This window comes from Schistocerca nitens, chromosome 3, assembly GCF_023898315.1.
Source record: "Schistocerca nitens isolate TAMUIC-IGC-003100 chromosome 3, iqSchNite1.1, whole genome shotgun sequence".
Lineage (NCBI taxonomy): Eukaryota > Metazoa > Arthropoda > Insecta > Orthoptera > Acrididae > Schistocerca > Schistocerca nitens.
The window spans coordinates 902812368-902826508 of record NC_064616.1 but is presented as its reverse complement, the minus strand read 5'-3'; the positions used below and the strand labels follow the sequence as shown (position 1 = coordinate 902826508).

General features: G+C 43.0%; 1 protein-coding gene and 1 pseudogene across 1 annotated transcript in view; both read right to left on the bottom strand.

Annotated features, from left to right (window-relative positions):
* LOC126249471 (uncharacterized) overlaps positions 1-14141 on the bottom strand; it is a 293036-nt gene that overhangs the window by 219818 nt on the left and 59077 nt on the right. The gene's annotated exons all lie outside the window — the stretch shown is intronic.
* Positions 10152-10269, bottom strand: LOC126250497 (5S ribosomal RNA; annotated as a pseudogene).

The window sequence follows — 14141 nt, the reverse complement described above, 5'->3', positions numbered from 1 at the left end:
TCTTGTGTCCATATGGCCTTATTCGAAATTCTTTTACGATTTCTCGCCCACCTAAAAGTCATTACATGTCTAGCTAATTAGTTGAAACGTTGGAGTTCAGATTACATGTCAAAAACTTTGATTTGCTATTTGTAGCCGACTTATAAATCACAAGTATTCTACAAAAATGATAAGAATACTCACACTTACCTCGATTAAATAACACAGCTAGAATAAGAAAACGGATGAAACCTTCAAGAACTGTCTTGCTTCTAAGCGGCACCAGCAGGCAAAGGCTGACGGAGTTGTGTTAGTTTCTATTGTTGTTCTGTAGATGGCAGCACCAACAACAGCAGTTCACAGCGGATATTTTACTACGATATCAAGCGACCGGAATTGTCTAAATGGGATTCCTTTTCCATTTTTCTGTTAATGTAAAGACTATAATTTTGTCATGATTGCTGAGATGTTCCCATGTAACATGTAATGTTGTCATCTCTGTGTTGATTCCGAATACATCAATAACAAATAAAATTTTTATCCAAGTCTCACAAATTACCTTACTTGTATTTTGATAATTTTTTAACACTTGTAAAAGAGAATGACTCAAGAATTTGTGAAAGTGGATTTATTCTGCATATAAATTCACAAAATTGGCCGCTACAACCTGAGTCTCTACCTATTACAAATAAATCATTCTTTCACGTGGATTTCGTGGCCAATTGGAAAAATATAAACAGGGTGATAGTGTTTCGAATTGTAGCCTCCAGGCGGCAGTTGAACGACACAAACCGATGTGGGAAGACTAGCGGCACCAGAAAGCTAAAATGATTTTTAACTTCGTATGACATAACAGACTGATGCCGCCAGAATCAGAGTATTTTCATATGCAACTTCCTTGATGCGACTCGAGTTGCATGCTCTAATTGTATTAGGAAACTCGCTTAATACAACTTCGAGCCAACGTTGAGGATGAAGAAACGCGGACAAGGTCGTTGTCTGCTCAGGATCGGGTTGATTCTATGGCCCAGTACCAGTTTGCTGCGTCATTCGTCCTTCTTTCATTCACTGGTTCCACGCATACATCACTGCTTCACAGGAGACCAAATGTCTCGATCAACCGTTCTTCCCCATTCAAAGTCCTTCACATGCTGATACTTGGCACTTTGCTGTAGGTGGACCATACTGCTAATTGCTTTCGTATTTCCAGTTTGTGTGACTGATCCTCAATGCCTGAGCCTGACGTAGCAGTATCTTCGGCGCAGGGAAGAAGACATTGCTGAGCCTACCTGTACGCCATCTCTCTGCAACGTCAATCACTCGTAAGTGGCACATTGTTCCTTCGAAGATGCATTCATTCTGGTCACTCATTCTAGACGTTGAAAGTTTTTCAAACGTTCGTGTATTGGATTTCTGTGAAAGACTGTTTGTGAAGCGTAACAGAGTCTTTAGAATGTATGAGGAAGACGTAAGAAAGCAAGTAGCAAAGTATAACTGAAAATATGGTCTTTTAAATAAACAACAAAACATACCGCGCTATTACCGTAAAAGTGACAACGGTAACAGGCAACGTATTTATGATATACCACCGGAGACATTGCTTAAGATGACTTTTTCTTTAAAAAAAATGAAATAAGGAAAAGCCGCTTACGGTTACATCTAGTTTTACGTTCAGTTATTAGAAAAATATGTTATAAAATACACTGAAGGTTCTTTCTGTTGTGACTGCCGAGTACTTTGTAATTCTATGGCTAGAACAATTACACGAAAGTGTATTACTTGCGAGTGCTACGCAAACAGCTTATGTTATCATTTCTTATGGAGAGAGCATTGTGCAAACTTACATGTGTACCAATGGCTCTCATCGTGATAGGACGTACCATTGGCGTGTGAATTTTAAAGGCAGCTCTTACGATCGTTTCTTACAAAGGGTTTCCTTACGTCAGGTACAACCGACGATTTATTGCTTCTTTCATCCAATGTTTACAAGCGTTCCCTTTTGTATTTGCTTCTCAGTAAGTGACATACATTGAATGTGTGGATGATACAACTGTTTTAACGGTATTAAATTTCTGTTTGTATTTCAGCTTCACTATCGGTTATTAAAACCTAGATGTACAAGGCTTCCTAGTAAATTATTCATTTTTTATTTCATTTAAGATTAAATTGTAAACATTGTCGGAAATTTAAAATTCAGATTTGATTCTTCTTTTAAATTTTGTGGAAAAAATTTCACACGAAAGCCATGTAGCTATCACGAATCACCTTGAGAAATGAGAACTATTAAGGGAAACAATGGCTGGTAAGCACGATTCTGTACTAGTGAAGAAGAACAAATTGTCTGGGAACAATATGAACTGGTTGTAGTTTCCAGTCGAAAGAAAGAGTTGTGCAAGTTAAACGAAATTTGGTTAGGCTGTACCTACTTCTGAAAGATGACTTCTACACAAATTGCTCGCCAGTCTCAGAAGTGTGGCGCTAGTAGCGCCATTATGGGGATCCAAATCAGGTTTTCTTTACATGCGCACTGTAACGGTCGTGAGCTTTATTACGTTTGAGATTGGACATGGTGAGTTGATGTTTGTAAAGAATGCCTTTACGACGACGAAGACCCCATTAGCAACATCTCACTGCGTTTGAACGAGGTTACGTAACTGGGCTACGAAAAACTGGATGTTCCTTCCACGGTACTGCAGAAAGACTTGGCAGGAATGTAGACACTGTACGTGATTGCTGGTGGCGGTGGTTACAGGAAGGTACGGACGAAAGAAGACTGGGATGCGGACGGCCACGTGGCACTACAGAGACAGAAGACCATCGTGTTCGGCGTGTGGCTCTGGCGCAGATCACTGCAGCAGTGACTTCAGCAGCAGGCACCGCTGTTATACAACGCACTATTGCAAATCGATTACTTCAAGGACAGTTCCGAGACAGACGCCCTGTAGCATGTGTATCCCAAACAGCCACCTTTTGCGAATTCAGAGGTGACAAATGAGTGCCCATTGTAGGGAGGAATGGAGGTCTTTGTTTTCTGCTGAAAGCCAGTTCTGCCTCGGTACCAGCGATGGCCGTAAGTTGGTTAGGAGGAGGCCAGGTGAGCGCCTGAAGTCATCTTTTTATTAAAAATGAAATTTCCCCAGCTGTACTTAAGATTTTATATTTACTCCGCTACTAGTTTCGACGTTGGGTCAACGCCATCTTCAGGCTCAGTCTAGAAGTCCGCGGTGAGACCAACACGTGCTCCACAATGACGGCGGGCAGTATCACTAGTGACTCTAGTTACTGCCATCCATCCATGTGGAGCACTTGTTGGTCTCACCGCGGACTTCTAGACTGAGACACACACAAGTGATTTCATCAAAATGTACGGGCCTGAAGATGGCGTTGACGCAACGTCGAAACTAGTAGCGAAGTAAATACGAGGGGCGTTCAGAAAGTAAGCTCCGATCGGTCGCGAAATGGAAACGACTATGAAAATCCGAAAAGCTTTGCACAGATGTGTTGGGTAGTGTCTCTAGTATAACCCCAGTTAGCATCACGTCGCTCTTCTCATTTCTGAGCTCGCAGTGAGTGCGTAAAGATGTCTATAAAATAGTGTCTGCCGCCAAGTACGAGGGCCTGGTGCGAAATTTCGCCTGAAGCTATGCAGCTAACATTACATAACTGTCGTGCTGTTTCTTCTTCAAGACAATTCTCAGCCGCATTCTGCAGGGGCAATGAAGATGCTCCTGCATCGTTTTCAAATGGAAATGTGAGATTACCCACAATACAGTCCGCAATTGTCTCCCCCTGAGTTTCATCTCTGGTCACATGAACCGCTGTCTTTGAAGACAACATTTTGACACAGACAACGAGGTGTAGGCCAGCGTGGAGAATTGGCGGAAAGCACTGGCGGCTGCCTTCTATGATGAGGCTATTGAAAAGTTGGTACAACGCTATGACAAAAGTCTAAGTCAGAACGGCGACTACGTAGAGAAGTAGCTGAAAGGTGTAGCTAATTGTTACAAGTAAAACATTTCTGATGTTCACTGTGGTTTCAATTTGGCAATCAATCGGAGCTTACTTTCTGAACAGGCCTCGTATAAAATCTTAAGTACAGCTGGAGGGATTTCATTTTTAATAAAAATCCTACCAGCTGTGTCCGACCTTCATCCAGTTTAAATATGGATGTACGAAGATGAAGTCATTTTGTCTGCGGCTTGGATCTAAACCTTGAGTTATGGTTTGGGGTGCAGTGCCGTATGCACTCTCGTGGTTATCCCACGTATCCTTACTGCAAATTTGTACGTCAGGCTGCTGACTCGACCTATTGTGCTGCCATTCATACGCAACATTACAGGGGTAACGCTCGCCCATAGACCGCAGTTGTAACCCACATTCTCTACGGAGTGTTGTCATGTTGCCCTGGCTTGCTCGATCATCAGCTCTATCCCTAGTCGAGCACGTATGGGACATCATCGGACGACAACTCTGTCGTCATTTAAAACCAGCATTAACATCCCTGCATTCACCGACCAAGTGCAACAGGCATAAAACTCTATCCGACAAATTGACATCCGACGCGTATACGACACAATGCATGTACGTCTGCGTGCTTGCATTCAACGTTCTGGCGGTTACACTGTTTGTTTACGTATCAGCATTTCTCATTTGCAATGGCTTTTCTCGAATTAACACTAACCTGTGATCCTGCCACGTTAATCACTTGAATATATTGCCCACATGAATGTATTCCCGAAATTCCATTACTTTACATTAATTATTTCTTGGTGTTGGGATTTTTTTCCCTTCAGTGTATACTATCTTGGTTAAATTTCCACCACTCTGACGTAACTTAACAGCTTTCCGTACACACATTTGAAATTATTGAAACTATCACCAGTTTGAGAGAAGTGGAGAACAAAGTGAACCTCGTCCACAACAGAATGAAATGATGTAGAAATGATGATGTAGCCATTATAGAAGACCCAGAGATGTGCTATCTTCGTAGAAAACGACTCAAAAAGTACGTTGATAACTTAACGGTTTACTTCTTAAGGTCAGTATTTGATTCCCTGTAGTTATCATTTTCAAAATGTTTGTTTGATTGTCCATAGAAGGATTTTCTGTAATAGTACAGGTTGCGCTGTTCTAATTGACCATGAACGGCACCTCTGCAGTGGACTCAATACGTTTCATTTCTCAAGCGTGGTGAGAGTAGAGTTCTGTGTAGATGGGAGTGTATTATGTCGGAGATAAGTGAATTTGATTTGGGGAGCAAAATAACTGATGATGGTCGAAGTAGAGAGGATATAAAATGTAGACTGGCAATGGCAAGGAAAGCGTTTCTGAAGAAGAGAAATTTGTTAACGTCGAGTATAGATTCGTCAGGAAGTCATTTCTGAAAGTATTTGTATGGAGTGTAGCCATGTATGGAAGTGAAACATGGACGGTAAATAGTTTGGACAAGAAGAGAATAGAAGCTTTCGAAATGTGGTGCTACAGAAGAATGCTGAAGATTAGATGGGTAGATCACATAACTAATGAGGAGGTACTGAATAGGATTGGGGAGAAGAGGAGTTTGTGGCACAACTTGACCAGAAGAAGAGATCGGTTGGTAGGACATGTTCTGAGGCATCACGGGATCACCAATTTAGTATTGGAGGGCAGCGTGGAGGGTAAAAATCGTAGGGGGAGACCAAGAGATGAATACACTAAGCATATTCAGAAGGATGTAGGTTGCAGTAGGTACTGGGAGATGAAGAAGCTTGCACAGGATAGAGTAGCATGGAGAGCTGCATCAAACCAGTCTCAGGACTGAAGACCACAACAACAACAACAACAACAACAAGTGAATTTGAACTTGACGAATTGTTAGTGCTGACATGGATGGTGATTCCGTTAGTAAGGTAGCTGAAGTGTTTGGTATTTCAAGAAGTGGGACTAATAGTGCAAAAACAACATCTTTATTTATTTCGAGAAGACTGGAAGCTGTTTAGATTACCAACAGTTTTCTATACCGTATTAAACGTGGTAATGTGTTGCGTGGTTGGCTGTTTCACATTTTTGTCGACCCTATGCATTTTCCAAAGACCAAGCCCAGTCTGTGGCAGTACATTTCACTCACACAACTGCTACCAGCAGATAGGATCCACCTTCCCGTCAACGTCGAGCTATCGCTGAGAGAAACAGCTGTGGCTTTAGTTCTGCCAACCAAAGCTTACAACCGTCCTTTCTCCATAAGGGAGCTGAAGTCACCAAGTCATGAAAGCATTTATTACAGCATGATGCATGGAAGCGCCAAGGGAATTCTGTTCGATGTTTTTTCTTTCATTTTTGAACAATTCCCGGAGTTGAGGATGGAAGCTGGTTTAACCCTGTCCTCGAAAAAGGAAAAGATTGAACATCTCTGAGTAGTTATCTTAGTGTTGCCATCACTAGCTGCATGGGTAAAATCTTGGAGCAAATGCTCAGCCGTATCCTAGCCTCGATCTCAGAATCCATACAGCTCTTTATTCGCTTTCATTGCGGTTTCAGAAGCTATCAGTCCATCATTGATAACTCGGTTAGAAGCGGCTATACGACAGGTTTTCCAGCCCAGGCGCCACCAAATAGGTACCTCTCTCAATCTTGCGAAGGCTTACGATATTATTTCGAGGTGTAATATCCTCTAATAAATTCTCGCGTGGGGTTTCCGAAAACGTCTTTCGTTATTGCTATGGTTGTTCCTTTCTCCACATTATTTTAAATATAGAAACGGTAATGTCCAAACAAATCGTATTACACAAGAGAATGGTATATCAGAAAACAGCACTGTATATGTGACCCTCTTTTTAGTAGTACTAACTGTATTACGACACGGTAAGGAGAGTGATCCTTACTTAGGGACGGCTTTTTAATTTTCTGCACTTGTTCCAGCCTCTCAGCCTTCAAAACGCACATGAAACAACTTGTTAAAAGGCTGTAGCAATGGGCCTCATATTCGATGAAAAACTAAGCTGGTTGCCACACACTATAGACTAGAACGCGCCGTCTGTTAAAGCACTCAGCATTTCAACACGTGCAAGTTCAAATACACATATTAAGACACATGACCCTGCACGAAGCACGGACCTTATCGTGGTGGGGTGGCTTGCGTGCCTCGACGATACAGATAGCCGTACTGCAGCTGAAACGGAGGAGTATATGTAGAGATGCCAGACCAACGTGTGGTTCCCGAAGAGGGGCAGCAGCCTTTATATTAGCTCCAGGGGCAAGAATCTGGATGATAACTGATTTGGCCATGTAACATGAACCAACATGGTCTTTCTGTAATGGTACTGGGAAAGGTTGAAAGCAGTGGGAAGCTACAGCCGTTACTTTCCTCGATGAGATGCAGCTCTAATTTTAAATGATGGTAGTATCCTCTAGGGGAAAACATTACGGAGGTAATGTAGTTCCCCACTCGAGCGCCCATGCTGGGATTACTCAGGAGGATGTCGGCATCAGGAAAAACTAAAACTGGCGTTCTGCGGGGAGGGGCGTGGAATGTTAGGTTCCTGAGTCGGTTAGGTAGGTTAGAAAATTTAAAAAGGGTAATGGATACCTTGAAGGCAGATATTGTGGAAATTAGTGAAGTTGGGTGGCAGAATGAACAGGACTTCTGGATGGGTAAGTATGGGGTTGTAAATACGAAATCAAGTAGGGGTAATGAAGGAGTAGGTCTAACAGGAATGACACTAAGCAACTGCGAAGACAATAGTGAACGCATTATCGTAGCCGACATAGACACGTAGCCAACACCAACCACAATGGTACGAGTTTGTATGCCACTTAACTTGGCAGATGATAAATAAATTAAAAGAATGTTTGGCAAAGAGAAGAAATTATCTACATAGTTAAGGGAGAGGAAAATTCAATCGTGATGGGGGACTGGAATTCCATAGAAGGGACACGAAGAGAAGGATGAATAGTTAGAGAATATGAATTGAAGGAAAGAAATAAAAGAGTAAACCAGATGGTAGAATTCTGCACAGAGCTTCATTTAGTTATCGCTAACACTTCATTTAAGAATCACGAAAGAAGGTTATATATATATATGGAGGAGACCTGGAGGCACTGGAATATTTCATACTGATCATATAATGGTAACATACAAATTTCGGAACCAAATTTTAAGCTGTGAGACATATCCTTCTGCTAGATGTAACCATCGACCGTAATTCATCTGTTATGAACTGTAGATTAAAACTGAATAATTTTCTAAAAGATAGGAAATTAAGAAGGTGGAACAAAGATACAGTTGAAGACGGATGGGTAGCTTTGAGAGATGAAATAGTGACGACAGTAGAAGATCAAACTGATAAAAAGACAACGCCTAGTAGAAATCGTTGGATATCACAGGAAATACTGAATTTATTTGATGGAAGGAAAAAAATATGAAACTGTAGTAAATGAAGGGGGTGAATGGAAACACAGGTGTCTAAAATATGTGATTGAGAGAACGTGATAGCAGGAGTGGTTGGAGGACAAATGCACGGCTATAGATGCACGTACAGCTAGAGGAAAGGTAGACACCGCCTACAGGAAAATTAAAAAGACCTTTGGAGAAAAGAGGAGAAGCTGTATGAAGAACAAGAACTCAGAAGGGAAACTACTACTGAGCAAAGCAGGGAAAGCTGAAAGGCGAAAGGATAATAGAGGCGCTGTACGAGGGAAAGTAAGGCAATATCATAGAAAGCGGAGGGGAAGTAGATAAAGTTGAAATGGGGGATATGACACTACGAGAAGAATCTGACAGAACTCTGAAAGACCTAAGCAGAAACAAGGCCTCTGGAATAGATGATACTCCCTCAAAACTACTGATGTACCTGGAAGAGCCAGCTACGACAAAACTGTTCCACCTGGTATGTAACATTTATATGACAGGTGAAATACCCTTGGATTCCAATAAGCGTGTAATAATTCCAGATGCAAAGAAAATACGTAGTGACAGATATAAATATTATGGAAGTATCAGCTTAATAAGTCATGGTTGCCAAATACAGACACGAATTATTTACGTAAGGCTGGAATCTGGTTGAAACAAACCTTGGGAAAGATCAGTTTGGGCTCCGGAGAAATGGAACAGATTGCAAGCAGTACTGAACCTACTAGTAATCTTACAAGGTAGGCTTAACAAAGGCAAACCTTGGTTTATAGCGTTTGGAGACAAAAAGAGCTTTTGACAATGTTAACTGGGGTACATTCTTTGAAATTCTGAAGGGAGCAGGGGCAAAATATAGGGAATGAAAGGTTATATACAGCTTGTAGAGAAACCAGGCGGCAGTCCATTGTACATGCAGAAAGCAGTAAAGGAAACCAAAGATAAAACTGGAGAAGGAATTGAAGTTCAGGAAGAAGAAATTAAAACTTTGAGGTTTGTCGATCACATTGTAATTTTGTCAGCGATTGAAAAAGACTTGGAAGAGCAGTTGAATGGAAGTGGATAGTTCAAATGGCTCTTAGCACTATGGGGCTAAACATCTGAGGCCATCAGTCCCCTAGACATAGAACTACTTAAACCTAACTAACCTAAGGACATCACATACATCCATGCTCGAGGCAGGATTCGAACCTGCGACGGTAGCAGCAGCGCGGTTCCGGACTGAAGCGCCTAGAACCGCTCGGCCACAGCGGCCGGCTAAATGGATAGTCTCTTGCAAGGAGGCTATACGATGAACATCAACAGAAGCAAGACAAGGAAATGGAATGTAGTCGAATTAAATCAGTTGATGCTGAGATAATTAGATTAGAGAATAAGACACTAAGATTAGAGGATGAATTTTGATATCTGGCAGTAAAATAGCTGATGATGGGTGATGTAGAAAGGATGTAAAATGCAGACTGGCAACGACAGAAAAGCGTCACTGAAGAAGAGATATTTTTAACGTCGAATATAAATTTAATTCTTAGGAAGTCTTTTCTGAAAGTATTTGTATGGAGTGTAGCCTTGTACGGAAGTGAAAAAAAAGCACTCCGTCTTCAGGCCACAAGTGGCCCATCGGGACCATCCGACCGCCGTATCATCCTCAGATGAGGATGCGGATAGGAGGGGCGTGTGGTCAGTACACCGCTCTCCCGGTCGTTATGTTGATTTTCTTTGACCGGAGCCGCTACCATTCGGTCGAGTAGCTCCTCAATTGGCATCACGAGTCTGAGTGCACCCCGAAAAATGGCAACAGCTCATGGCGGCCCGGATGGTCACCCATCCATGTGCCGGCCACGCCCGACAGCGCTTAACTTCGGTGATCTGACGGGAACCGGTGTACCCACTGCGGCAAGGCCGTTGTCACGGAAGTGAAACGTGGGCAATAAACCGTTGAGACAAGAAGCGAATAAAAGCCTTTTAAATGCAGTGCTGCAGAAGAATGCTGAAGATGAGATGGATAGATCGTGTAAATAATAAAGAAGTACTGAATATAATTGGGGAGAAAATAAATTTACGGCATAACCAGATTAAATTCGTAGATGAATGGCTTGCACAGGATAGGGTACTGTAGAGAGCTGAACCAGTGTTTGCAGTACAGACCACATCACGAACCTACGTGAAATGCGGAGTGGACAGAACAAGTCCTCTCCAGTTTGCTTGAGCCCTTATACGATCCCGTCTGGATTATGAATGTACACTGAAGCGCCAAAGAAATTGGTATAGGCATGCGTATTCAATACAGAGACATGTAGACAGGCAGAATACGGCGCTGCGCGAGACAAGTGTCTGACGCAGTTGTTAGATCGGTTATTGCTGCTACAACGGCAGGTTATCCGGATTTAAGTAAGTTTGAAGTGGGATTATAGTCACCCACGAGTAATGGGACATAGTGTCTCCGAGGTAGCGATGAAGAGTGGATTTTTCCGTACGACCAATTCACGTGTGTAGCGTGAATATCAGAAAACCCTTAAAACATCAAATCTCCAACATCGTTGCGGCCGAAAAAGATCCTACAAGAACGAGACCAACGAGGACTAAAGATAATCGTTCAACGTTACAAAAGTGCAATCTTTCCGCCCGTAGCTGCAGATTTCAATCATGGACCATCAACAAGTGTCAGCATGCGAACCATTCAATGAAACATCATCGATATGGGCTCTCGGAGCCGAAGGCCCCCTCGTGTACCCTTGATGACTGTACGACACAAAGCTTTACGCCTCTCCCGGACCCGTCAACATTGATATTGGACTGTTGATGACTGGAAACATGTTGCCTGGTCGGACGAGTCATGTTTCGAATTGTATCGAGCAGATGGACGTGTACCGTATGGAGACAACTTTAGGAATCCATGGACCATGCTTGTCAGCGTGAGACTGTTCAAGCTGGTGGAAGCTCTTTAATGGTGTGGGGCGTGTATAGTGATACGGGACCTCTGATACGTCTAGATACGACTCTGACAAGTGTCACATACGTAAGCATCTTGTTCGTTCACCTGCATCCATTCATGTCCATTGTGCATTCCGACGGACTTGGGCAATTTCATCAGGACAGTGCGACACCCCACACGTCCAGAATAGCTACAGAGTGGCTCCATGAGCACTCTTCGGAATTTAAACGCTTCTGCTGGCCACCAAGCTCCCCAGACATGAACATTATAGAGCATATCTGGGAAGTCATGCACCGTGCTGTTGAGGTCTCCATCCCATCATATTCTTACGTATTTATGGATGGCCCTGCAGTATTATGGTGTCAATTCTGTCCAGCACTACTTCGTACATTAGTTGAGTTCATGCAACGTCGTTTTGCGGCACTTCTGCCTGCTCGCGGGGACATTACACGATATTAGGCATGTTTACCAGTTTCTTTGGATCTTCAGTGTACAATGCATGGCTCTAGTCATCCGTCTTAATTGAAGATCCACGATGCAGTTCACCATGCGGGAATCAGCCTGGTCACAGACGCATTTAGTACTTCCTATCGAAGTCTTTGTTTTGAGAGTGGGGGACCACCATTTAATATCAGGCGCCAACTCTTTATGTTGCTGCAAACACGTATGATTATGTGATCAAAAGTATCAGGATATCCATGCTTAATGCGGAATTGACCACTAGACGTCACTAGAGGCGGATCCGAGGGTATAAAAGGAGACGGAAAGTATTGTGCTGTCAGTAGAGAAGCAATAACAGCAAAGTGGGACGGTGAGGAATGCTTAGTGACTTTGATCGTGGATTTTCGTCAGATGTCATCTGAGTAACAGATCCATCAGAAACATTTCAACCCTTCTAAACCTGCCCAAGTCGAATGTTGGCGAAATGATTGAGGAGTGGAATTAAGAAGAAACAAGCACAGCTATATCTCGACCGGACAAGAATCATGTAGTGACTGACAGGGACCTTCGAGCATAGCGGAGGGTGGTTCTAAGAAATCACATAAAAGCTGCAGAAGGAATTCTCTTGATTCCTAAGTGCTGCCAGGAGTCCCGATAACACAATGAATTTTTATAGAAAAGGTATGATTACAAAAATCACTGGACGCAGGTACTTCAATAAAATATCTAGGAGTATGCATACGGAGAGATTTAAAGTGGAATGACCACATAAAGCTAATCACAGGTACGGCAGATGTCGGACTGAGTATCAGTGGAAGAATCCTCAGGAAATGTAGTCCAGTACCTGACATTCTCGTCAGTAGGGCATCCGCACGTGAAAGCACTAATACAGGAAACAGAGAAAATCCAGGTTCATTTAGTAAGCGTGAAAGCGTCGCAGACGCGGCAAGAGAGAGTACACACTTTAAGGTGCCCTGAGGAGCATAGATGTAGATGACACAGTTAAGAATGAATATAGTGCAATGGTCGAGGAGCTCCTCATAAGCCACACACATGTCTGTAGACAATGCTAAGCGACGCTTCAGTTGGTGTAAAGAGAGACGACACTGGACAGTGGATGGCTGGAAATGAGTGATGTAGAGTGACGAAACACGTATACGTGGTGGCAACCCTAGGGGAATGCTTGTATTTGGCGAATGCCTGGAGAACTTTACCAGCTGTTACGTGCAGTACCAACGGTGAAGTACGGAGGAAGCTTTTTACAGTAACGGAAGAGTTTTTCGTCGTTGGGGCTAGGCCTCCTTATTACACTGAAGAAAACGCTGAATGAGGAAGGATATGAACACATTTTACACCTTTTTACTTCAAAAAGTAGAGGAACATTCGGACGCGATTACTGTATCAGCATGATAGTACACCCTGTCACAAAGCTGCATCTATGAAGCAATAGCTTGTGGACAGTAACAGTCTTTAAATGTACTGACCTGGCCCAATGGAATATCTTTGGGATAAGTTACAATGTAGACTTTGCTCCAGGCCACAGCGACCAGCACCACTACCAACTCTGGTTTCGGCTCTTGCGGTACAATCGGCTGACATTCCTCCACAGGCTTTCAGACACCTCAATGACAGTGTCCTCAGCAGAGTTCAGGCCATCATGTCGCTGGGTGAATTCACCTCAAATTCATGTCCACTCATAGGTGTCCAGATAATTCTGATGAGATGTTCCCTGTCTTATCCCGCACTGTTGTTCGCATGTCCATGGAGCAACATTTTAATAATCATGTTACAGCAGCGAGACCCTTTGGAATCCGTGCATATGTCTACCATTTAGAGATTTACGTAGCAAAAGTTAATGTTTTACTCCAAAGCTGGAGAAAATAAGTCCTGGATCGACTGTCAGCGTCCTCTTAACACCACGCGACGTTGCGGCCGCCACCCGCAGTGACCCGACGTTCCATCACCTCACTCACTTTGTGCTACACATGTGGTCGGTCACACTTTCCGGCTCTGACTTTCGCCATCAGTGTCGACTGTGCAATCAGCTACACCTATATCAAGGTGTTTCTGTTGTGGGTCTCGGATGAGAACCACTGCCACATCCTGATTCCTTCTCTTAAAAGACTCAAAGTGTTTTTTTTTTAATATTACGAATATTAAAATGGATTCCACATCTAGTCTCGGTTTTAAATTCTTTTCAGCAATACTGTATCCAAGCAACTCGATTTTATTCCCACGTATACTGATAGATGTAAGCAGGGGAGTTCACATGAGTGCTCAGTGGTTTTCCCAAGCCGTGTTCTCAGCATCCGCATATCAAACGAAGTTGCGGTGTACGGTGCATAACTAATATCTGATCTTGAAGGTATTGGAGCAGATGAGGCATGAGACAAGGGCGAAGTTTCT